Below are 27,635 nucleotides of genomic sequence, written 5' to 3'. Positions count from 1 at the left end.
ATAATATTGGGATTAGTTGTTCTTTGAATGTTTGATAGAATTCATTTGTGAATCCATCTGGACCTGGGGGTTTTTTCTTAGGGAGTTCTTTGATGCCTTGTTCACTTTCTTTTTCTGATATGGGGTTGTTTAGGCAATCTATTTCTTCCTCTGTTCATCTAGGCAATTTACATTTTTATAAGTATTCATCCATATCACCTAGATTGCCATATTTATTGCCATATAATTGGGCATAATAGTTTTTAATTATTGCCTTAATTTCCTCTTCATTAGAGGTGAGGTCTCCCTTTTCATCTTGGATACTTTCAATTTGGTTTTCTTCTTTCCTTTTTTTAATTAGATTCACCAGTACTTTGTCTATTTTATTTGTTTTTTCAAAGTATCAGATTCTAGTCTTATTTATTAAATCAATAGTTCTTTGACTTTCAATTTTATTAATTTCTCCTTTGATTTTTAGGATCTCTAATTTAGTCTTCATCGGAGGATTTTTAATTTGCTCACTTTCTATTTTTTTAATTTGCATGCCCAATTCATTGACCTCTGCCCTCTCTAGTTTGTTAATATATGAACTCAAGGATATAAGTTTCCCCCTGAGTACTGCTTTGGCTGCATCTCATAGGTTTTGAAAGAATGTCTCATCATTGTCATTTTCTTCAATGAAATTATTAATTGTTTCTACGATTTGTTCTTTAACTGGTTTTGGAGAATCATATTGTTTAATTTCCGATTCATTTTTTATTTACCTCTCCATGTATCCTTGCTATTTATTCTTTACATTGCATTGTGTTCTGAGAAGGTTGCATTTATTATTTCTGCTCTTTTGCACTTGTTTGCAATGTTTTTATGCCCTACTATATGGTCAATTTTTGTGAATGCACCATGTGCTGCTAAAAAGAAGGTATATTCCTTTCTGTCCCTATTTATTTTTCTCCACATATCTATTAACTCTAATTTTTCTAAGATTTCATTCACTTCTCTTTCTTCTTTATTTTTTGGTTTGATTTGTCTAGTTCAGATAGAGGAAGGTTCAGGTCTCCCACTAGTATAGCTTTTCTATCTATTTCATCCTTGAGCTCCACTAGTTTCTTTTTTAGAAATGTGGATGCTATGCCATTTGCTGCATACATGTTGAGTACTGATATTTCCTCATTGTCTATACTGCCTTTTATTAGGATGTAATTACCTTCCCTATCTCTTTTACTAGATTTATTTTTACTTAATCACATGGTTCTATTTTGTCAGATAATAAACTCTATAAAACTAATACTTGAAGTATTGGACATTAATTTAACTCCTACAAAAATAAGAATTTGGGTCTCAAAGTACCTTCTATTTCTTAACATTGTAGGATCCCAAGAATAACACTGGTCTCTATTAGAAGTAAAAATAAGTGTACTTGGGGCTAGGGTTCCCTTCTCATTATAGATTCAAAACCAATTTGATTTACATGGCAGGCCTACTCTAGTCTAGCACAATAAATCTATTTCCTGAGGTCTAAAACAGCTAGATTCCCAGGTAAACCCTTGCTTTGTCCACAGACATGAACCTACAAGTTCAAGGGCTGGCTTTCAACATACGTTTTACTCTGCTGACCAAACTACAAAAATTAGTGGAGATTTTTGCCAGAGAGCTCTAGCCTTGACCTTGGAAGGGTCTAAAATGCTGATTGGAGCCAGACATTACTTAGAGTGAGAGGGACAGACAGGATAAATTCTGGGATTTGGCTCCCCTTGCTCTAACGCAGGCCTGGACTTTTCTATTCCATTCGAATAAGTACAAATTAATTCCTCTACCCCTATGTTCATACCTCAAGGGATTGGAGGGAGTTAGACGAAGCAAACTTCTTTTTTTTTTACATCACACTTCTATCTCCAATATTGTAATGCACATATTAGGTTCTTAGCAAAAAAAAAAGTGATAAAGAATGAAAAACTACATACCTATTCTAAAATTAGAAGTAATATAACACAGTATGGAAAATCTCAATTATCTCAAATAGGGTCACAAGGAGTTGGAAACAACTGAACAGCAATTTTGGGAAAGTTAATTCTTGGACTTCAGCTTCCTCATTTGTAAAATGATGAGGTTGGGCTAAACGTGACTTTTTAAGACTTTGTGTGTCATGGACCCCTTTGGTAGAGTCTTGTGGAGCCTACCAACTCCTTTACATATTTTTAAATGAATAAAACCAAATTTACAGAATTACAAAGGAAAACAGTACTACTAAATACAGTTTTCAAACTATTAAACAGACAAGTTCACCCCTGCAAATGATCTCTAACAGCATTCTATGACTCAGAAAAAGCAATAATGATGGCTGATATATTTGTATGGTGCTTTGTCTGCAGTGTCTAATTTTCAGTACCAGGAAGCTGAGAAGTGAGGTAGATGCTATACCAGAAGGAAACTCTCCCTGTCCTGAAAGAAAAGGGTGATGAATCAGTGCAGAGAAGGGAGCTTTGACAATTAGTATTTAATTGCTCCAACCTGACAGCATTAATAATGCAGATAGTTGCATGTGTGTCTGTGTCTGTGTGTCTACGTGTGTCTGGAGGTGGGGGATATGGTGGTGGTTAAGCAATAGCATCTGCAGGGATTCACAATTATAACCATTCTCTTATTAATGAGCTTTGTTGTTTTAAAAGATTTCCCTGCATTTCCAATCTCAGTTTCATCTAATCCTAGCTTTTTGTCTATAGCCAGACACTGTTTTAACAAGTCTAAAGACTTGCTTTTGTATCCAGATTTGACCATTTACTTACTGCTCTAAGATCTTGAACAAAAGACTTAATTCCTTTCCAGTTCAGTTTCTTCATCCCTAAAATGAGATAATTGGTCTAGAAAGTCTCATCGCTTCCCAGTCTATATTCTGTAATTTATTAGAAAGGACATGTTGCCCAGTAGAAAGAATGTTGGCTCTCTATTCAGAGGCCCCGAGTTCAAACGCCAAAGCTAGTACTATCTGAGTGAACTTGGAAAAACCACATCATCTTCAAGGACCTTGGGTGCACCTATCAAATTAGAGAAATGGACTATATTGTCTCTAAAACCCCTTCTAATACTAGATCTATCATCCTATGATCCTAACCAGAGGAGGTCTATAATGATATGATTTGAGGGTTACTAGAAAGATATGCCACCCCAAAAATATTTCCTCTACTGGGGCCATACTCAACTTCCTTTTAATTGGAGGGCTGGAGGATGAAGCTCTAAATCCCTCCTAAAGCTTTCCTTTGCAAAGGGCAGAATTTGGACTTTTAATTCATTCTGTGTTCCATTGGCAGCTCCGCTTCTTTTCAGTTCTAAGGAATGAGATACCCCCAGTATCTACACACACACACACACACACACACACACACACACACACACACACACACACATTCTGTTTGTAGTTTCCTTTTATGTGTTGTCTTCCCAATTAGATTGTAAGCTTCTCAATGGGCAAGGACTGTGTTTCTTTTTCTTCTTTATATCCCTAGTGCTTAGCACAGTGCCGGCAAATAATAAACATTTATACATGTTGATTGAATTGAATCCTATGTGATCTGGCTTCTGACCCTACCAATACATTGAAACTTCCCTAAAAGGTCATAAATTATCTCTTAATTGCTTTATTTAATGTCCTTTTCTCATTCTTCTTGAATTATATAACAATGTTGTCCATTTTCCTTAGCAGCAAGGAAGATGGCTAAAAGATAGCTGGGATATGAAGTGATAAATGAAGATTATGACAGTTAAATGACCTTGCAAGGCAAGTTTTGAAGAGTTCATCTTTGATATCTGAATTGACTTTGGGTATTGTGTAGTGTGCTAATAAGAGTCAGCTACGATCTCATTTTGTAGGTTGGTTATTATTTCATTTAGTTGGTCTGGTGCCCCTTCCTTTTTTTCTACCACCCTCTTCTCTTCCTCTTTGTTCCTAACCTAAATTGTTTCCAATTAAACCACAAATTTCATTGTTGTTGTTTAGTTATTTTACAGGTGTATCTGACTTTTCATGATCCCATTGGGAGTATTTTGGGCAATGATACTGGACTTGTTTGCCATTTACTCTTCCAGTTCATTTTATAGATAAGTAAACTGAGGTAAATAGATTAAGTGACTTGCCCTGGGTCACACAACTATTAAGTGTCTGAGGTGAGATTTTAAGACAGGGAGATGAGATCTGGTATTTTACCCACTGCATCACCTCTTTGCCCTAAACTACAGTCTTCCCAGAAGTGTGACAAGGAAATCACTTTAAAAGACTGATATATATTAATTTAAGGTCGCCAAGGAATTCAGCTATGTAATTCCTAAATGAAAACTCAAGTCAGCCGTCAATCTTTTATGGAGTTTAATTAAAATAGGAGGAAGTAATTAGAGATAGAGAGAGAGAAAGGGGAGAGAAGGGAATAGGGCTTAAATACCCCTTCTGTTTAGGCTGGGCCAAAAGGCCCAAGCCCTTAGATAGCTGGGGCAAAGAAAGGAGATCAGTCCCTATTACTCACGTGACCAAAATGGAGAAACAGTCTCAGGGGCCTCCACCTCCAGCTTCCTTCAGAGTAAGCTTCTCAGAGCACCTCTCCAACCACTCAGAGCCAAAACTCTCCAACCAACCCCCCTCAGTCCTCAGACCCTTCTATCTTTAAGGAAACCATCCAAGTTCCCTCCCCTCAGTTCTCACATCTACCAATCACTGTCCATCATTTTCCCTGTGCCAATGGTAGCTCTAGCTTAACTCAGGACTGCCCAGAGGTCTGTGGCTTTGCACATGTCTGTTGAAGGTCATATTCTCAAATAATTAAATCTTGATCTTTTGCTACAGCCCTTCCTAAATCCTGTTACCCTGAGTAGGGTAGAGATTGGAATAATTAAATTTTGATCTATGCTGCAGCCCTTCCTAAATCCTGTTAGGACTGAGTAGGGTGGAGATTGCAATTTCCAAGACCTGGTTCTGTCATTCCAAGTATCTCCATTGTATCAATTCTAAAATCAATCATGGCTCAAAGAACTTCCTGTTCTATGCTTAAGCATAGGTCAAAGCTCTTTCCATTGTTCAGCAAAAGGTTTCTGTCCTAAAGTAATCTTAAGAAGGGAGGAGGAGTAACCTCCCATGCCAATGGGGTTCACATTCCAATAGAGTTCCCACTCTCAATAGGAAATTTTTTCAAGTATGAAATTTCCCAATGGTGAAATTTCCAATATTTATAAGTCTAAGAAATTTTAAGGTTTACAATCCCCCCTGATGATCATTGGGATACTAGTATCCCCATTGATCATTTAACATAATCATTTTGTAGTTCTAAATTCACTTCTAACTAAAGATATACACAATATTCAATTTTCTAAGAGAAATTAGAATAGTGAGAGAGGAAATAGAAAAGAAAAGAAAGCAAAACCAATGTTTGCTAGGCTCATTGACAGAAAGCCAAATTAGGGGCAGTCCCTTTTGGCATAAATGTGTACAGTTACAATAAATGTTCAATCAAAAGTTCAGTTCAATCAATCACATCCAAAGTTCATTCTTGATCTTCTTGATGAAGTGTAGGTTTTAGGCATCTTTCTGCAACAGTTCATTCTCTGGATATAAAAGTTTCAAGCTTCTTTCTTGAAGATCTTTTCTCAAACAGAATCAAAATCTTTGAATTTTTTTATAAAAGTAAAATCTTAAACAAAATTCTTGGATTTTTATAAAAATATAATATCAAACAAAAAAAATTCAAAAATTCTTAGATTTTAAATTAAAATACAGAAGTGAGCCAAGAAAGAGCTTTTGCATTTGTTACTTACCTAATGATCCTGTGATGTCCTCTTCAAGTTCTCAAAATAGACTAAATCAAGTGAGTCATGACAGACTAATCTCATTGTTTGGCTATTGACAGTATTATTTAAAAAGTTTATTATGAATAGCTGTAGTTATAATGTGTCTAACTTTCAGACAAACATTTGGCAAAATCCCTCATGCTATCTTTGTGGACAAGATGGAAAGATAGAAGCTAAATGATGCTGAGTTGGATATGGAAAGAACTGAATAACTAGACCAAAAGGTTATATTAATGACAACCTAAACAGATCACTGGCAACTTGGAAAGAGTTCTCTAAATAGACTAATTCAGAGATTTGGCCTTGGCTTTAAACTGTTCAACATTTAAAAACTAATGACTGATGAAGGCAAAAATGGTATGTTTATTATATCCACGGATGATGCAAGACTGCAAGAAATATTTAACATATTGCTTGAAAGTATCAAAAACCAGAAAAGTCCTAAGCTGCAATGTTGAGCTGAATCAAAATAAAATAAAATTTGATTGGGATAATTTTTAGAGTCCTATATTTGGGCTCAAAATTTAGATTCAAAAGAATTAAAAGGCCATAGCTAGGTAGTAATTGCTAGGTAAAAGATTCAGGGTTTTAGTGAAATAGGCTCTCAATATGAGTCAGTGGTGTGACATGGGAGCAAGAAAAAGCAAATGTGATGTTGGACTACACTAAGAGGTAGAATGTAACCAAAGTAGATTTATGTTTTCCTTGAACACTTCATTGGCCAGACCATATAAAAAATATTGTGTTCAGTTTTATATATCACCTGTGAGGAAGGATATTAATAAGCTAGAGCTGTTATTATAAAGAAACAAGTAGAGAAACCATGAAATGTAAAAATTACAAGTGAAATTACTGGGAATATTTAGCCTAACGAAGAAAAGACTTATGAAGCATAAGGCAGCTTTTTGGAAGAGAGATTAAACTTGTGCTTGGCCCCAAAGGGAAGAATTGGAAATAATGGGTAATAGTTGAAGAGAAGCAAAGCTAAGATAATTTTTCTGGACTATGTATATATGTTATAAGAGATTTGACTTTTTTATTTTCTTTTTTTTCCCAAGGTGTGTAGGAAAGTGAAAACATAATTGTTTGGTTACTTCCATTGTATCTTACTCTTTATGACTCCATTTGCGATTTTCTTAGTAAAGATACTAAAGTAATTTACCATGTTCTTCTCCACTTCATTTTACAGATGAGGAAACAAAGGCAAACTGGGTTAAGTGACTTGATCATGGTCACACAGCTAGAAGAACTCAGAAAGATGAGTCTTCCCGATTCTAGCCCCAGCACATGATCTACTTCACCACCTAGCTATCCAAAGGGAGGGAAAAAATGGTTATTTTAATTTTTTAAATAGGTAGGCAGATTATTAATGTGAAAGTGTGCATGAAATTTCATATGACGTCACTGTGTTATCATTTCCCTCACCTTTGCTTTAAGAGAACTTTCACAAATTGAGAATTATCTAAATGTAAAAACATTAATAAAACTGAAAGCAATTTTAAAGGATTTATATAAAGAAAACAATAAGAATGGTTTTAACTATCAAAAAGTGGAATTGACACCCTTTGGGAATAGTAGAGTGCCCTTCACTGAACCATCTTTTCTTCTCCACACCCCTATTATCTTTCAGCAGAGGCCTCACCGCTATTCTTTGAGAAAACTAAAGAAAAGATTCCAGTTCAAGTTCTTATCATATACCACATGAAGAATTATACTAGAGGGCCTCTGAATGTCTTTCCAACTCTGATATTTTAAGTCGTATGGAGTCGCACAGCAAGTTAGTGAAAGAGCCAATAACACAGCCCAGGTCTTCTCTCTATCTCTTGCTCTTCTTACTATATCATGCTGTTTTCTTAAAAAATATAGCAACCTTTAAGATTACAGTATCTTTTCTCCAGAAGTTCCCTGCTAAAAATCAAAATGCTCTTTGGGAGGAGTCATGTAATTAACTCACGAGCAACCATCACCAAAGTAATATGTATTGGTTTATCAGCCTTGCTGGGAATGGGGCCCAAATCTATAACCTTTTAATGCCAACTTTGTGCAAGACATTTTAAAGGCTGCAAGAGAAATAGGTAATTTGTTCTCTCAACTCTGCCATCACACCCCCAAGAACCATTTATCCCCTCACATTGAAAGAACTGAAAATTACAAAATTCAGTAGAAGGGAATTGTGTACAGGAGGAACAAGGCCATGACTCAAATGAGGGGAAGCTGCACAAGCAGACTTTCCTCCTCTTCAGAGCTCATTCAAATCCAAGAGAATATTTCCTGAGATTGCAGTTGCAAACCCTGAGGCCAGGAACTGAGGTTACTCTCTCCTGTGTAGCACTAAGAGTGCCTGACAATCCCCAAGTCATCATAATAATGTGGATAAGATGGCAATAGTTGAACTACAGAAAGTTCTCATTTCCATTCAATTTTCAGCATCAGAAGTTCAAATTAGGGCAAATCACCTCAGAGAGAATTGAAAACTCAAACCTTCACCTGTTCTTTCAAACCAAATCAAAATGAAAACTCTTCTCGGTTTTAGAAACATGCTGCTCTTCCTTTCTGCTCTTTAGTCATATAGTAATTTCTTCAAATCAAAATAAAACCATTTTGACTCCTTGTTTGTTTGCTGGTAGGCTGTTTATTTAAATAATTCTGGCTGCCTGTTTCTTAAGATTGCCATTTCCCCTCTGAGCAAAGACCTAAAGCAGAACAAGATTCATCTCGTTTTCATCTACCAGGTTTTTTTTTCTCCTTTGGAGGGTAAATAAACTCTCAGGATTAAAGTTCATCAATATGTTGTGCTATTGTTAATATTTTCTTTTTTCACCTAATGTTTTTCTTTGCTTGTACTTACTAGGAAACCTTAGCGCTCACACACACACACACACACACACACACACACACACACACACACACATGTATGCACGCAAATGCATTCTTCAGCATCAGAAACTAAAGAACCCAAGCATAATTTCTCATTTTTTCAGGATCAACAAACAATATTTATATGATACAGCAGTGTCATAGTGGATAAAGGGTACACTAGGGTTCAGATTCCAAACTCTGAAACATGTTGACAGTGTGCCTTGGTTAAGACACAATGTCTCAGTGCCACTAGGTGAATCTATAAGACCACAAGTTGCAGAGTAGGTGCTGATCTATACTGATAGAAGTTTGTTTACAGGAAGTTTAAAGAACAGGCGCAAACTAACCCTCTCCCCCAAAAAAGATGAGAGTGAAGAAAGAACTTTAGATTGAAATAAAAAAGATAAATAAAGAAGCCTGTCCCAATTTGCTGGTTCCCCTAGCATCACATATTCCTCAATTGATATGGAATTTGATGAGAACAGAAGCTCTCTAGATCTAAGTGAAGAAACATTTAGGAGATGCTGTAGGGAAGGCAAGTCCCTAACTACATTCAGTCAAAATTGTGACTTCATATCTACCAGTAGAAAAGGGGAAGATAGCATACTGTAGTTTTATTTCTCTATCTCAATAGGAAGAAAGTGAGCAAACATTAAGTATTTATTCTGTGACAAGTACTGTGCTAAGCATTTTATAAATATTATATAATTTGATTTTCATAGAAACCCTGGGAGTTAGGCTATAATTATCCCTAGTTTACAGCTGAGGAAACTGATACAGGTAGAATTAAATGATTTACCCATACAAGAAGTGTAACACTATTAGTACTTAGTATTAGTATTAGTAATAGCTAGTACTCAGTGCCTGAATGAATGTAACACTAGTCACACAGCTAGTCGGAGCCTGAAGTCAGACTGAATTCAGGTCTTCCTGATTCCAGACCCAGTTTTCTATATATCTACTTAACCACCTACCTAGAATTAAGTGGAAAATGATACATTTTGGCATACATACTGGGCCTAGTTCTGAAAATGAAACCTCTGTGAAAACTGATTATTCATCTCTATGATATTCTTAGTATCAAAATAAAGCCATTAGTAGCTACAAGAAAACATTTCATTACCATAGGCAAGACTCATCATCAGGGACTTCAAATCTCTTGGTTGGGGTCATCTTATTATGGCATACACATCCCATTGGAGAAAGCTCTCTATCTGAAGGAAAATGAGATCTCCTGCAGACCAAAACATGCAGAGGATTTGGTTGATAACCACATCTTGGCTTAATGACCTGGAAGGAAAATCAGGAAAAGGTCTTTTAAGCAATATGAACATTCACTTGCATAAAATGGCCAAAGAACTGAGAAACTACTTCTCTAAGTAAAATGTCTATTTCCTTCAGTATCCTATATCTCATCTAATGCCAAACCCTTTCCCCCACCCTAACTTGATTATGCTGCTTACTATGACCAATGGTCTCCAATTTGAATTTTATTACTGTTTTTGGCCTATTTAATATTTTACTTCAGACCCTGCTATTGCCTGGTCCTTTCATAGTTTCAAAATATGTATCTTTAACCACGAACCAATGTTTTCTCACGCTATGACTTCTTCTCCTTGTCCAGTGCCAGAATACACCAGTTAAAAACCTTTCTCCAGCTCCTCTGGGAAGAAGTTTCCATCAGAACCATGGACAGGGCCAGAGAACAGTACATTACTGATCCCTGATGGATTTTATCCAGAGATTATATACACTGGATGCAACTTGAAACATTTTAATAAGTAAAGTCTTTAAGATGAGATAACAGTCTCCCAATATCAAATTTAGACTTAAGTCAACATGCAGGGTCCTTTGGATCAAGAGATTACAGCATTTGCTTAGAAAATAAGAAGTTTATGTTGAACTGACTTTAAGGAGCAATAAAACTTTTTTTACTGCAAAATGAGAAGAGATTTGGATTTTTCTTGGTAGATGTGATAATTCTTCAATAGATATATTAAAAAATCAAACTGTCCTTAGACAAATTTGAGTAATGTGGACAATTTGTCTTTTTTTCCCCTGGCCCTTCATCTCTACTTTCTTGGCTCTTCTCAAGTGTCCAGTGCCTGTATGCTTCAGTCCCCTACTTTTATTGAAGTGACAGATTGTTAGATTGTTATGCACACAGTGAGTTGCCCACTATAGGAGTTTATGAACTGATTCATGCTTTGGATTGAGGGATGATAGGAAAAAGATACACATTTTAAGAAGAACCAAAGCTTTTGGTAAAATTTCTAATATTAGCAAATGCAGAAAATGATTTGGGCAACTGTTTAAACCTTCCCAAATATCCTAGAATCACATAATGGTTGATCTCCTACTCTGCTTTCCAGTAGTCTGACCTTACTAAAAAATTTTAACCCTTCTTGAAGACATAAACTATGTCATATAGGATGGAGAGGGAAAACATACTTTCCATATTTTATTATTTTCAAATAGCCTTTGTATTCATTTTCTCTTTTGATCCTCACAAAAACTCTGAGTTATATTGATAGGGTATATTCTACAGATGAAGATGGAGGCCAGAGAATCTAAGTAACATATATAAAGCCACTAAGAAAGCTGGTGACAAGAGTCAAGGAAAGAAAACTGTCAAAAGGCCCCCCATCCTGTGGTTTTTTTCCATTATACTGTCTGTCCAGAAGGGAAGCTAACTCATCTTTCACCTTTCCTTATACAAAATTTCTTTCTTTTGACCTGAATTAGATCCAGAATCCACAGGTGATCTCAAGACTTCCATCAGTGTTCTGAATCTTATCTGTGCCCATACAATGGGATAAAAGTGTCAGACTATCTACTGGATCAAATTTGGTCTGGCAATGAATACATTGCAATAAATTTATTAACAAATATTTATTAGGTATCTACAGTGTTCAGATATTTTCTTAGGTTATAAGGAAATATAAAATTTAAATGAGATACCATCTTGCCTCTATGTGAAGATTGGATTTAGATCTCCCCTGATTGTAAAACTGAAAGTACTTAGCTCTTCCTTTATTGGGAAGATTGAAATGTAATCCACAACCTATTTTTAGATTTTAATCCCCAAAAGGGGATAACTCAGGATTTTACGTAGATTTACCCATTTTAACTACAAAAGGTGTTAAGTAACTATAAAAGGTGAACTAACCAAAAAGGTGTTAAGTAACCAAAAAAGGTATAATCTATCCAAAGAAGGTGTGAACTAAAGAGTGGGCAGTCCTGGAGAGGAGTGTCTACTGTGATTGGTAGACATGAAATTTAGGGGAGATGACACAAGAGAAAAAAAGATCTTTAAAAGAGGACCAGAGGCCAGAAGAATATATTGGATTCGAGGAGATTGAAGAGCTCTCTGACTTGGAGGAAATACTATGGAACCGGACCTCAGGAAGAGTTCATTCAAGAGACCTCAGACTGCTTTCCATTTTAGATGGTCACCGTTGGTGAGTGAAAGGCTGACTTAGTGACCCTGCCTTTCTGTAAGTGTGAAGCCTCCAGGAAAGGCTCATCCCCTTGAGACTCTCTTCCCCTGGCTGAGGGCTTAGAAATTCTAACTGGTATCAGTGGAAGCCAGACCCTCTCCCTCTCTCTCTCTCTCTCTCACTCTCTCTCCCTCTCTCTCTCCCTCTCTCCCTCTCTCTCTCTCTCCCCCTCTTTCTCTCTCCCTCTCTCTCTCTCTCTCTCTCTCTCTCTCTCTCTCTCTCTCTCTCTCTCTCTCTCTCTCTCTCTCTCTCTCTCTCTCTTTCTCTCTCTCTCCCTCTCTCTTTTTCTCCCCTTTTCTCTCTTCCTTAATATCTTCCCTCTGTTGTAAATAAACTACCATAAGTTAATTTACTTTAGTAATTCATTTTGGGATTTAGAAATTAAATCCCTGGCAACCGCCAATTAAATATATTCAAGTCTCAACCACAAATGAATTTAATACTAATAAGGGAATAAAACACATCATATGATAAGCACATTTTAAAACTGAAAAATAAAGTTCTTTCTGATACTTGAAAGGGAAGATCCTTATGGACTTCTGGTTGTAAGACAATAAGGAGAAGAGATTTCTTGAAGTGAGCTTTAAAGAATGACTATAAATTCACAGAAATCTTGGAGTGGAAAGAAATCTAAAAAAATCATCTAATTCAACCCACACCAAAATAGATATCCCTGCTGCAACCTCGCAAATAAATAAGCATTCAACTTTGGCTTCAAGACACCTAGCACAGAAGGAAACTTCTACCACTTAAACCAGCCTAGTCTAAAGAGACTATTCAAAACATGAGAACAGGAAACAAGGCACAAAAATAGGAGACTGAAGGGTATATTCAAGGGATGAAAAATAGAAGTTTGGCAAGAATATGAAGTCAATAAATGGAATTAGCAATAACTCTTTTTACCACTACTCTCATTCCTTACTTGTGTCACAGGAGCACAGAACTCAGGATGAGACCTCATCCAAAGTGAGAAACATGTACCTTTTTCTGCTTTCAATTGACCATATCCCTGAGTGCCCAGTGCTTTCCATCTGCCCCAATTCCATGTGCAAGGAGAAATTATGTTACATTTTCTAAAAGTGCCTGTATTTTAAAACAGTACTACAGGGAGTTGTCAGTACATAACTGGAAAACCAAAGTTGTACATTTTAGTCATAGTAGTGAAGACTACTATAAGAGAAATAATTCTACAAGGAATTTTCACAAGACTTCTCACATCACATGGATCAGTCAACAATATACTTTGTCAATATGTAAGAACAACCATTCCTGGATATTTTAAAATATTAAGAATAAATATAGAATTGTTTAGCATTGATAAAATATCTTCTAAAGGAGATTTTTTTTGTGCAGATCTTGATCATAATAAAGGTAAGGTGCCCTGATGACCATTGTCTGAGAAAAAAATATTTCAACCCCTTAATTAGGAAAATTGTTGCAAATTATCTCCTATAGGAAAGGAAATACTTTCATCAGATAAAATCATAAAATCTTGGAGTTAGAAGGGCTCATATAGGTCATCTAGTTCAATTGTTCATCCAATGCAAGAGCCTCTTCTGTAGAAGCCCTGATAATTATTCATCTAGTCCCTACTTGAATACTTCTGGTCAAGAGAATATAAAGAGTTCATTTCTTCATGCATTATAGTTTCCTATTCCTAAAAAAACTGTAATTCGGCTGGTTGCCAAAATTGCAGAATATGGAACACTTGGAGCTTGCCAACTACTCTCCAAACAACCACAAAAGAAAAAAAACTCCTCAAAACTAATCCTGGAGTAGCAGAACCAACAAAAGAAGGTGTGAATCGGTACTCTGGCCCTTATTCTGTCAAGAGACAGCAAGGAGGACTCATCTCACTGGGGAATGTTACAAGGGAATCACTTTAAAAGACTGATATATATTAATTTAAGGTCACCAAGGAATCAGCTATGTAATTCCTAAATGAAAAACTCAAGTCAGCCGTCAGCCTTTTTTGGAGTTTAATTACAATAGGAGCAAGAAAGGAATTAGAGATATATAGAGAGAGAGAAAGGGGAGAGAAGGGAATAGGGCTTAAATACCCCTTCTGTTTAGGCTGGGCCAAAAGGCCCAAGCCCTTAGATAGCTGGGGCAAAGAAAAGAGATCAGTCCCTATCACTCACGTGACCAAAATGGAGAAACAGTCTCAGAGGCCCCCACCTTCAGCTTCCTTCAGAGCAAGCTTCCTCCGAGCCCAGGAACCACACCGACCAAAAACTCAACCCCCCTCTCGAGTCTCCAGACCCTCCTATCTTTAAGGAAACCATCCAAGTTGCCTCCCCTCAGTCCTCACATCTACCAATCACTCTTCATCAATTTCCCTGTCAATGGAGGCTCTCCCTTAACCCAGGACCGCCCAGAGGTTTCTGGCTTTTGCACATGTCTGTTGAAGGTCATATTTTTCAAATGATTAAATCTTTACTCCTTTGTTACAGCCCCTTCTAAATCCTGTTAAGTTGAGTATGGTAGAGATTGGAATAATTAAATTTTGATCTAGGCTGCAGCCCTTACTCAATCCTATTAGGACTGAATAGGGTGGAGATTTATTCCAAGTATCTCCATTGTATCAATTCTAAAATCAATCAAGACTCAAAGAAATTCCTGTTCTATGCTTAAGCATAGGTCAAAGTCCTTTCCATTGTTCAGCAAAGGGTTTCTGTCCTAAAGTAATCTTAAGAAGGGAAGAGAAGGAACCTCCCATGCCAATGGAGTTCCCATTCCAATAGACTATCAGTAAGAAATTTTCCAAGTATGAAATATCCCAATGGTGAAATTACCAACATTTATAAGTCTAAGGAAAATTTTGAGGTTCACAGGAATAAGGAAGGAGAACTGAAGAAGGCTCAGTGCAATCTGGACATGAAACAGCACAAGCTGAAGGATAAAAGAACAGCTGAGTTGATGTAGTTCCAGCAGGGTTAGAACAAAAACAAATGCAATACAGAACAGTGGGAGGAAAGCCACCCCACATAGTCCAGTGCTAAAAGAGGCTGGGTACAACCCAGTAGAGGCAACAGTGGGAGGAAGTAAGTCCAACAAAGTCCAGCCTTGGTGGAATTTGGCCAACCTAATTCATCCCAGTGTGAATGGCATCTGAATAGTACTACTGAAAACCACCACACAAGAGAACCTGGTCACCTCTGTCGAGTGTCCAAACTAGGACAGCTGAGTCAACCCCACGTACAGTATAAGTACAAGATATTACTTCCTCTACACCTGGAAAAGAGCTAAGTTTCAGCATATAGACAAAAATCAAAGGAAAAATAAACCCCAAATAAGCAAAAGATAAAGAAAAAGCACAAAGCTAAAAAAATATTTCAGCAACAGAAATACCAAACTGCAAGCTCAGAAAAGGACAGCAATATAAAAATGAAAATGTGAAGCCTCAAAGGAAAATATGAAAAATATCAAACTCAAAATGAACTCCTAGAAGAGCTCAAAAAGGATAGAAAAGAAAATGAAAGAAAAAATCAACAGCTTAGAAAAAAACTAACTAAACAGTTTCCTAAAATAAGATATACAATACCTCAAATAGGAAAGTAACCTCCTAAGAAATGAAGTACAAAATCCCAAAGAAGGAAATGGCTCCCCCAAAATTGAAACTTAATAAATAAAAGCTAATAACATAATGACTTCATAAGCAGAAAACATAAAACAAATTCAAAAGAATGAAAACAATAGAATAAATTTTGAAATCTCTCACTAGAACAATTAACCTAGAAAATAGATCTAAGAAATATAATCTAAGAATTATTAGATTGCCTGAAATCCATGATCAAAAAATAACCTGGTCACCATATTGCAAGAAATTATCAGGGAAAACTGCCTTGGTATTCTTTTAATAAAAGGGGAAAACAGAAATTGAAAGAATTCAAATTTTAAAGCTCCAGGCTTACTATAGGCAAATTTCAGGTTTCCCAAGTCAAGGAGAAGATAGTATGAGCAGTCAGGAAAAAAAGAAACAATTCAAATATTGTGGAACCAAAATCAGAATTACACAAGACTTAGTAGTTTCTACATTAAAGGATTGGAAGGTATGGAATATGATATTCCATAAGGTAAAGGATCTAGGACTACAACAAAAAATCACCTATCCAGCAAAACTGAGCACAATACTCCAGGGAAAGAAATGGATATTTAATGAAATAGAGGACTTCCAGGCATTTCTGATGAATTGAATGGAGCTAGAAATAAAATCTGATAAGCAATTTCAACACTTCTAAGGTACAATCTCACACACACATTGGCTAAAATGATTTTAAAATACTGGGTCTGTTTCCCAACAAGAACAGGGGAAAAGGAAAAGAATCAATATGTTTTGAGATATTTATAGCACTTCTCTTTTTGGTTGCAAAAAAAATTGGAAATGGAGATGTCCATCATTTGGGAAAGGGCTGGACAAATTGTGGTATATGACAAAAATCTATATATAAATATCTTTTTGTTGAGTGATACTTACTATGGTGCAGGGAAGGAAGGGAGAAGCTAAGATTTTATTAACTCCTATTAAATTAATAAATTCTATTAAATAAATAATTTTTAAAAACTATTTTTAAAAAAGAACTGTGGAGCAGGATGGTTTCAGAAAAACAGGGAAGACTTTTAATAAAAAAAAAAATTAAAGGGGCAAAATGACACCAATGAAGATGAAATTAAAACAATTATAAGGCTGTATTATATACCAATTGTATACCAACAAATCTGATACTCTAAATGAAATAAATAAGTATTTAAAGAAATATAAACTGCCCAGATTAACAGAAGAGAAAATAGAATACTTATACAATCTCATCTCGGAAAAAGAAATTGAACAAGCTATCAATGGATTTCCTAAGAAAAATACCCCAGGACCAGATGGATTCACAAGTGAATTCGACCAAACATTAAAAGAAAAATTATTTCCAATACTATATGAACTATTTGGTAAAATAACTGATGAAGGAGCTCTACAAAATTCCTTTTATGACACAAATATGATGTTGCTACCTAAACCAGGAAGAACAAAACAGAAAGAAAACTATAGACCAACATCCCTAATGAATATTAAAGAAGAAAAATCTTAAATAAAATACTAACAAGAAGATTACAGAAATAAATCACAAAGATCATACACTACGATCTGGTGGGTTTTATGCCAGTAATTCAGGGATGGCTCAATATTAGGAAAATTGCTAGCATAATTGACTATACCAATAATTAGGTCAACAGAAATCATATGATTAGCTCAATAGATATAGAAAAAGCTTTTGACAAAATACAATACCCATTTCTATTAAAAATACAAGAGAACATTTGAATAAATGGAACATTCCTCAAAATCATAAATAGCATCTATTTCAGCAAGTATAATCTGTAATGGGGACAAGCTAGAAATCTTCCAAATAAGTTCAGGAATGAAACAAAGATACCCATTTTCATCATTACTGTTCATAGTTGTATTAAAAATGCTAGCTATAAGCAATAAGAGAAGAAGAAGAAATTGAAGAAATTAGAATAAACAATGAGAAAATAAAGCTTTTTGAAGATGATATAATAGTATACCATGCCAAACAAACTACCCAAAAATTATTTCACAGAGTTAGAAAAAATAGCAAAATTCATCAGGAAAAGCAAAAGACCTAAAATATCAAGGGAATTGGAGGGAGGGGCAATGAAGGAAGGTACCCTATCTGTACCAGATCTCAAACTACATTACAAAGCAGCACCCATCAAAACAATTTGGTATTGGCTAAGAAATACAGTGGTTGGCCAGTGAAACATATCAGGCACTGAACACACAATGATAAAAGACTGTTGCTTAGTAGTCCAGTTTTTTAACAAATCCAAAGACCCAAACTTTTAGAGAACTTTCTACTTGACAAAAACTATTGAGAAAACTAGAAAACATTATGGCAGAAGTTAGGCATAGACCAATAGTACTTCATGCTATATACCAAAGTGAATGTAAAATGGATGCATGGTTTAGAAATAAAGGGAGATACCATAAATACATTAGGGGAATGCAAAAGAGTTTATCTGTAAGACCTGTGGATAAGGGAAGGATTTAGGTCAAAAGAAAACAAAATATTATGAGGTGTAAAATAGATAACTTTGACTACATTAAAAAGTTTTCACACAAACAAAATCAGTGCAATCAAGATTAAAAGGCAAACAACAAATTGGGGGATGTCTTTATACAAAGTATCTGGCAAAGGGTTCATTTCTCAAATATAGAGAGAACTGAGTCAAATTTAGAGAATAAGAAGCATTTCCCCAACTGACAAATAGTCAAAGGATATGAACAGGCAATTCTCAGTTAGTTAAAACTACCTTTAATCCTATGAAAAGTGCTCCAACTCACTATTAATTAGAAAAATGCAAATTAAAACAACTCTGAGGTTCCACCTTACTACCACCAGATCGGCTTACATGTCAAAAAAGGAAAATTATAAATATTGGAGGGGATATGGAAAAACTGGGGTGCTGGTACACTGTTGATGGAGCTATGAACCATTCTGGAAAACAATCTAGAATCTTACCCAAAGGGCTACAAAACTGTGCATACCCTTTGAACCAGCAATACTACTGCTATGTTTGTATCCTAAAGCAATCAAAGATAGGGGAAAAGTAACTACCTATACAAAAATATCTATAGCAATTCTTTCTATAGTAGCAAAGAACTGGAAACTGAAGGAATGTCTATCAAATGGGGAATGGTTGAACAAGTTGTGGTATATGATTGTAATGGAATACTATCGTGTCATAAGAAATGACAAACAAGCTGGTCACAAAAAAAAAAAACTAAAGCTGGAAAGATATATAAAGTGATGCAAAGTGAAATGAGCAGAATAAGGAGAATGTTTATACAGTAGTAATAATAATTTCTGATGATCAACTATGAATGACAACTTATCAACAAGGCAAGACTGCAGAGCATCTCCAAGACATTCACAATGAAAAAAGATACCTACCAACATAGAAGAAACAGATGGAGTCTAAATGCAGATTGAAGCATACCAGTCTTAACCTTATTTCCTTTAATAATTTTTCAATTTTTCTCTAGTGCAAGCCATATGTGTCTTGTTTCACAACATTAAGATTATAGATATATTCTTTATATGATAATATATGTACTGCCTTATTGTGGTGGGGAATAGGGAGGAAGGAGAAAGCATGGACTGCAAAATGTCAGAAAAGGAATATTAAAAGTTGTATCAACATGCAATCTGGAAATTTTTTTTTAAAACTATGATTGAGATGTGGCACAGAAATGTGTCTTACTGTACTCTCTTCTAAATTGGTCTCAAATCTACCCTTTAAGGCTATACAGAATTAATATGCTTTTCTGCCTTTTATACAAGAGCCCTTTTAATGTTTGAAGATAGTTAATATACACTTTTGATCCAAATGTTACCGTTTCTGTACCATAGAGTGACCTAAGGCAAGAAGTACTCTTCACATCATTTGTCCACATCTAGATTTATGTTAATGGCCTGAAATAGATCCATTTTCCCAGGCTGGAAGGAATAGTAAATTTTAACTTAATAAAATGGTCAGTCAAAGTAGAACATGCGGATGGTGTTATGAGACACCACCAATATTTGACTTCCAAAGATTTGTTCAAATGAGAGATTTTTAAAAATTTCATAAAATCTGGTTTCTGATCCCAGAATTCTGTGGAAACTTATCTGTCCAATCATTAATGCCTGTGAATCTTAAAATTTCTCAGACTATAACTTGGAACATTTTCTTAAGGTTATGGTTAAGGTTATTCCCCACTTAAACAATGGAGGTACTTGATCAGGAATGTATTGGGAACTTTAAAATTACTCCACCCATACATAGGCATACTTTAGGGGAAGATAAAGTTGTAAAACTCCTTACTGAACAATGAAAAAGTACTTAACTCATACTTATAGTGAGGCAAAAGCCCTTAAGCTAGGTTTATTTTTAGATCTAATACAAAAGGGTGCTAAGTACCTATGAAGGTTAAATTAATCACTAAAAGGTCAAGCAACTTGCAAAGGGCAAGTTTAGCAAAGTGGTGTGAAGTACTCGGAAGATATAATCTACACAGAGAAGGTGAGAACTTAAGAGTGGTGAAAACTAAGAATAGGCAGTCCTAGGAAAAGCGTCTACTGTGATTGGTAGAGGTAAAAATTTAGGTGAGGTGACACAAGAGAAAATTTTCTTTAAAAGGAAGAAGCTGGAGGGCTCTAAAATTAGTTCAGCTTTGGTAGCTGAATTGGAGGTCAGGAGTCAAAGGAGGCTGCTGGGTCTCTGAACACTAGAGTTTTGCTTGGAAAGATCTTGTGGTGAGTGATTAAAGACTGACTTAGTTTCTCTCTTAAAGAGAAAGGCCTAGGCCATTGGCCTCCGCCCTAGCCTTTTCCTACTATTTCCTCTTACTCTGTCTCTTTCCCTTTCCTTAATTCCTTCATTTATATTAATTAAAATTTCTATAAAACCCAGCTGACTTGGGTATTTCATATTTGGGAATTTTTCCCATGGTGACCACTTATTTTTGATATAAAATCAAGACACTAATAATTATCTTTACAGTTTGTGCAATTCACAGTCTTGAAACCCATATTTTCGTGGTCTATGCCCTATTCTCTTTCTTTACATATGTATTTTTTTTCCATTTGTGATAGTTGTTAACCACTAATTTCCCTTCTTGGTATTTTTTCTTCCTTGGCTTCTCTAACACTTATGTCTTCTAATTTTTCTCATTCATATCCAACTGCTCCTTTTTCTCTTCCTGCCTCTCCAATTGTGTATGTCCTTCATATCATTCTTCTTGACCTCTTTTACCTCTATATTCTCTCCCTTGCTTCCTACATATCTACTCCTATTGTTGTCTAGTCAAACTAAGCCTCTTGCAGCAAGAATGAGCAAAATGAGGGGAGGGACACATCAAAAGAAACAGCTAAAATAACTAACAAATACAAAAATGTAACTCCTGAAACCAAAGGAATTTTACCAAATTCCCTGTGCATGCTTCTCTAATTTACTCATAATTGAATTAAATTCTGTTAGGGTTTTGCATATCCTATATTGGTGAATTTTAAGTCTCCAGTTCCATTTGCTCACTCCCCACTCCTAAGTAATAGACTACACTAATCCTATTGATTTGGGCCAATCAAAACTAGCCTGTAGTTCTGGATATAAGCTAGTACATCTTCACCTATCCTGTATGCTATTTCACTTCTCAGAGACCAGAAAGGATAGCAGTGTCCTAGAAGGACAACAAAGTTGCCCTGTCTATATGTTTACATGTATACATCTTGTATTGGCAATGACAATAATTATGATGGCTGTTAAGTGCCTACTCTGTGTCAGGCACTTCACTACTAAGGTCTTTACAAAAATTATCTCATATCTCACAAAAACTCTGTGAGGCTGGTGTATTATTATCCTCATTTTACAAATGAGGAAACTGAAGCAAACAGAGGTTAAGTAATTTGCCCATAAACACTTAAGTGTCTGAGGCTAAATTTGAACTCAAGTCTTTCTGACTCCAGCCCCAGGATACTATTCACTGAAACAACTAACCATCTATAACCAATGGCTTATGGCTTATTTATTATCAGTAGTCACTGCAATTAGATTTAAGGATTATGTTTCTAGATGCTGCTCATTTCCTTGAAGTGCAGAACCAGACTAATTCACTTGTGGCTTCCATTTTCCCCTGTAGGCAGATAAGTCCCAGATAATTTCCAGTCCCAATATCTCCCTGACATTGCACATCTTCACCTACCTATTAAATATCTCCACCTGAATATCACACCAATATCTTGAACTCCATCTAAAACTAAACCTATCTGTTCACTCACACCCACCTGTGAAGATAGGATTAACTCTCCTCTTGTCTATTTTTAGCTAATCAAATCAAGAACTTAAAGTATCCCTACTTACCATTAAGTATGAGAGTTCACAAGTCATTTACTACATTGGTGACAAATCCAAAGGCCATTGCCCCTCCTGTGGAAAGGAAAACTAAAACAAGTTCTGGACTTTCTGCCACTGAGTTGGAACAAACAACAGTGGGACTATTAGAGAGAGAAGATATTAACATGACTGACAGTTGGTGGGGGAAGGGGCAACTGGGAGTGGCAGATGGTCTTCTGACAAGCACTTCCTTCCTGGACCTGGAACTAGAAGGAGCCTTTCTCCCCATCTCTGGATAGAAATGTCTCTATTTTCCTGATTTTCCCAACTGTGTGCTGTACCGGGATTCCTGTGATCATGTCATCAACAAAAGGACTTAAGGGAAGCAGTTTGAACTGTAAGGCCAATCTTTAGGGGCGTCAGCCCAAAGAGACAGGCCCACAAGCTCTGAAAGTCAACACTTTCTTCCTCTTGCTGTCTACTGCTAAGATTTTGAACTTAAAAAAACTAGCACAGATATAGCATAGACAGGAATAACAGAAAACCTCCACCAGCCTGTGAGGCCTGGCCTCAGCTCAAAAGCTGAGAGAGATTCAAACCTCATTTAGGGAATCTCTCTTCCCTCTTCCCTAATACATCCCCAATTCAACTTGTTATTAAAATTTATCTTTATTTGAATATCACAGTCAGGTAAGAGGACTAACATTTCAGGGGACATAGAGGGAGCTGAACCTCAGGATAGCCATTCAACTAAAAACAGTCCTTATTGGACCCCTGCTGAGCGACCTTGGTCTGGGGGGAGGCTTGTCCCTCAGGACATCCATGCTTCTGGGGTATCTGCAACATCATTCTATAGAAAAGATGTTCTCTCAGGCTATCATAAGTGGCCCATTTCTCAGGAATCCCATTTTTCAAAAATAGCCTCTCGGCAGGGGGCATCTCTCTCCTTTTACCTCAGCAGCAGCCATATTCCCTCTCTCCCTTCAACTCCTCCATTCCCTGTTATAAAAACTTCAGTGTCCCCTGTTCTTCAATCGCACCCATTTTCCCAATAAATAGTGCACTCCCCTTGGGAAGTGCTAGGCAAATTGAAAGATGGCCATTGGTTTCTGTGAAGGACAAGTGACAGGAAGTGACATAGAAAAAGGGGGTATAAAAAAGAGACCAACATGGTTTAGCATTCATTCCTTTCCTGCCTTCTGGAGAGAATTATTCCAGATATTGATTTCCTTCCTGGTGTTTGGAGAGATTGGTTCTAGAAATTCCTGCCTTGGCTTGGAGGAGACCTTTTCCCTGGCTTGCTGGGTGAGTTCCAGAGATTCCTGCCTTGGCTTTGGAGGAGACTGCATTGGTGGAACTCTGGCTGAAGATACCACCAGGATCTGTGACTGAAGATTACCAAGCCCTGCCAGGGCTGAGCTGGATACCAGAGAAGCACTTAGGATGGTAGACTAGACAATTCTCTACCTTCTTCTTACATTTTTCCACTTTCACTCTATCTATCTCTTTGTAAATAAAGCCACTAAAAGTCATTTTGACTTAAGCTATAATATTTCAAATTAGCAACCACAATATTACTTTAGAATTATCTTATTTAGCATAAAACCTAAATTTAAACTCTTACAAACCCATACAAATAGTTATCAAGTCCTGTCAATTTTTCCATTACAAAATCTTTCTTATACATTTCCTCCTATCTTCTAACATTGGCGCTTCTAAGATTCAGGCTTTAATTACCTCTATCCAGGACTATTACAATACCCTTCTAACTGTTCTCCCTGCCATCAATATTTGTTCTCACCAAACCACTCTCTACCTAGCTTCCAAAAGTTTCTTCCTATTTATTGCATATGTCTAATCAGCTCATTCTATTACAAAAATAAAACCACTTAGAATTTAAGGTCTAGCCTAAGCTCCAGTCTACATTACTAGTATGTCAGTTCATACTACTCCCCTCCAAACTATATTCTAAGTTTTGGTCAAATTTTACTCATATCTATTTCTTGATCTCACCATTCCCTGACTTGTGCATTTGCATGGAATTTCTTCCAAGTCTGGAATTCACACTCTTCTCATTTCTGTCTCCCTAAGTTCTTTTTTCTTCAAGTCTGTTAGAAGTCCTAGATCTCAAAGGATAAAAATAGCATAGTTTGAAGGTTAATGGAAACACCAGATTAGAAGATGATATCAATGGCTCTTCAGGGAAGCAGTATCAAGCAAAATATAGCTGGGATGTCCCTGGAAATTATCTGTAATGGATTTGAGCTGCCAAAGTCCCATTTTTACCAGTATTATGGTTCCTTCTTCCTAGAAAATTTGAGAGGAGCTTAGATATGCTTCAGAACTAAAAGACCATTTTAAAAACTAAATATTTATATGAATTAATGCTACATACTTAGTGAACATCCTTTCCGTGCTACTGTTAAGAAAAATTTTTGTTAAATGTTAGATGGCCTACCATTGTTTCATATTATCTCATGTAATCACAAGCCTTAATCACTGGACCAACCTGAATTAGATTTGGTTCATAATAACACACATAAGTATATGCAAAATATATAAAACAATTCCAAGGTCACCTTGGAGGGGTATGTTGTAGCATGAAAATATTCAAACTTACTGATTTTATTTGTCTCAAATTAACTGAAAGTTCTCACTGATTTTCTTTTCAAATATTCTGAAATCTGTGGTCCAGAGCTTCCTGGGACATGTAATCCAAAGACTCTCTCAATGAGTGAGAATTCCTGAGACCCAAAGCATTGTGGGAGCATTGAAATCCTATTAAGAAAACCCTTAACATTGATCAACAGGATTTAGTCCTTACTGACACAAAGTTTAATAGCTTTATAGAGGAGATAGGACATATGCACAAATAATGTAAAATTGAATATTTATATAATACACATAATCCAGTCCTTTACATACTTGGCACATAGTAGGCATTTGATAAGTGCTAATTGGTGTAATAATCCAATTGTTTTGGAGAGCAATTTGGAATTACATTCAAGGAGTTATAAAACTATGTATATTCTTATACACACAACCATTGCTGGGTCCATTTCCCAAGTAAAAAGGAAAGAATTCTTCGATTCCAAAATATTCATAGCAGTTCTCTTTATGGTGGCAAGGAATTGGGAATTGAGGGGTTGCCCATTGTTGGGGAAAAAAGACCCCTACCCTCTTATATTTGATTGGATTTTAGTGATAGTGATAGGTTTAAGATAATCAGTATTGTGATTCTAAAGTGATTAGTATAAATTCCATTATAATCTTAATACAATCAGTAAAATTCATAATTTTTATAAGGATTTCTAACTAAAGCATAAAAACTGATTCCTATGAGATATCTAACCCCTCCCTAAGTTTGTACTTCCCTTTATCATAAGATGCTGACTATCCGAATCTCATGTCCCAATATGGCACAAACATCACTCACCCTTTCCTGTTTGGAAATAGGCATCTCTTCCCCCAGATCAGATAAGAAAGAGGTAACAGTCACTGGATTTGACTAAGTCTTTAGTCTAATGACTAATGTGGGCTTTCCGAAATGAACTAACCAATCAGCTTTGTAATTGGGTAACTGTTTATAAATAAGGTCTATATGATGTTATATCTTGTGATCTTGTATGGAAGTATTCATTTTGTTATAAAAACCAGGGCTCAGCCTCTGGGTGTTGTCTTTTGCTGGGGTCCAACAATGTAATACATGCAAGAGAATGCTTTTATTGGAAGACTTGGCCCTCTTCCAATAAAATCTAACTTTCTACCTTGACTTGGAGAAATTTGACTTTTTGACTTTATTTACCTAAATTGTTTATATGGAATCTGGGGGTTTCTATTTCACAACACCATCAACCGAAGAATGACTAAACGAATTATGGTATATGATTGTGATGAAATACTACTACACCATTAAGAAATGAGTAGACATTAAAAAAAAAAACTTGGAAGGAACTACACAGGATAATGAACAATGAAATAAGAAGAACCAAGAGAACATTAGACACAGCTACAGAATTAATACTAGAAGAATAAATTGTGAATGTTACCCCCAAAGAATAAACTGAAAGGTGAAAACACAAAAGATTTAATTTGTATGAACATGTAGGGCTCTTAGACAATAATACAGGGAAGGTGGAGAAGGGTGGGAACTCTTGTGGACAATATTTATTAGATATTTATTAAGAAAAATAAGCTAAACATATAAGATATTTGTGATTTTATTTATGTACAATCTTTTTCTTTGTCTGTGGAAATGTTTGTTTTAATTGGTTTTGTAAAATTTGGAATAAATATTTTTTCTTTAAAAAAAAGTGCTAATTGACTGACTGGATTAGAGCTGGCCAAAAATTTAAAATGCTTCATTGGAAGAGTGTGAGTTCTTGGTCATTAAATATTTAATCATGTGGAAATTGGGTGGTCACTGGTCAAGAATACTGAAGAGAGGATTCTCTTACATTAGATGGTTTTGTGGTCCCTTTTCAACTCTCAGATTCTGTGATTCTGCAAAGTGCATAAGAGATGTGTAAGGCATTGAATGAGGTTGAAGTTAGAAAATAGTATTTTTTACTTTAGTTAGCCAGTGACTGAAACTGCCTAGAACTCTACCTCCTTGACTGATAGTTCATGGATCTCTCCCCTACAGCACAATGTTTCCTGAGAATCATTGACAATGGAAATATACCCAAATCAGTGAACCACTATTTCTAATATTGTTTTTGTTATAATTGTAAATTTTGATTCACCAGCTATGAAGAGGAATGGACAGAGTGCAGGACTTGGAGTTAGGAAGAGCTGAATTAGAATCCAGCCCCCCAACTCAGTAGCTGTGTGATTCTGGACATGTCACTTTACCCTGTTTGCCTCAGTGTCTTCATCTATAAAATGAGCTGGAGAAGGAAATCAGTATCTTTACCCAAAAAATTCTAAATGACATCATGAAGAGTCAGACATGCTGGAAAAAAACTCAATCAACCAAAAAAATTAGGAATAATAATAGGGCCTGCCTGGCAGATTGTTTTGAGGATCAAAGGAGGTAATGTCTATCAAATGCTTTGAAATTTTTAAGGAGCAAAAAAACGCTGACTGTTTTCCCCCTGTTCCCTATGAAAAAAAAAAAACAGGTAAAGGATATTAATTATTCCCTTGAGAGAAGGTAACTTGAGGGCTAGTAGTACACTAAAGATAATTTCAGTTGAACTTTTGGAAAGAAAGGTTTGTGTTGGTTGTTATTTTTGCTTTTTCAATTCAAGTAGTAGCAGGTGTCAAGTACCACACTACGCACTGGAGATAAGAAAAGTCAGATTTTAAAATGAGGTAGTCCTATTATTGAGGAATATTATAAAAGGCTGTTACTTCTGGAGCATAAGGAATACAAGAGAGTAGAGAGAAAGACAGACAGACACAGAGAGACACAGAGAGAAACAGAAAGACAGAGATGAGACAGATTTGGGCTTCTGTATGCCTATAGAGATGTTGACGTCAACTGGTAGAAATAGTACCCTTTGTTTCAGATGTTTCTTAAACACATCCTTAAACATAAAATCCTTTTTTTCAAAAGAGGGAAAAGATATCCAGAACTAT

The sequence above is a fragment of the Monodelphis domestica genome, chromosome 3 (assembly GCF_027887165.1).
Source record: "Monodelphis domestica isolate mMonDom1 chromosome 3, mMonDom1.pri, whole genome shotgun sequence".
In the NCBI taxonomy this organism is placed as follows: domain Eukaryota; kingdom Metazoa; phylum Chordata; class Mammalia; order Didelphimorphia; family Didelphidae; genus Monodelphis; species Monodelphis domestica.
Note: the sequence above shows the minus strand (reverse complement) of the source record.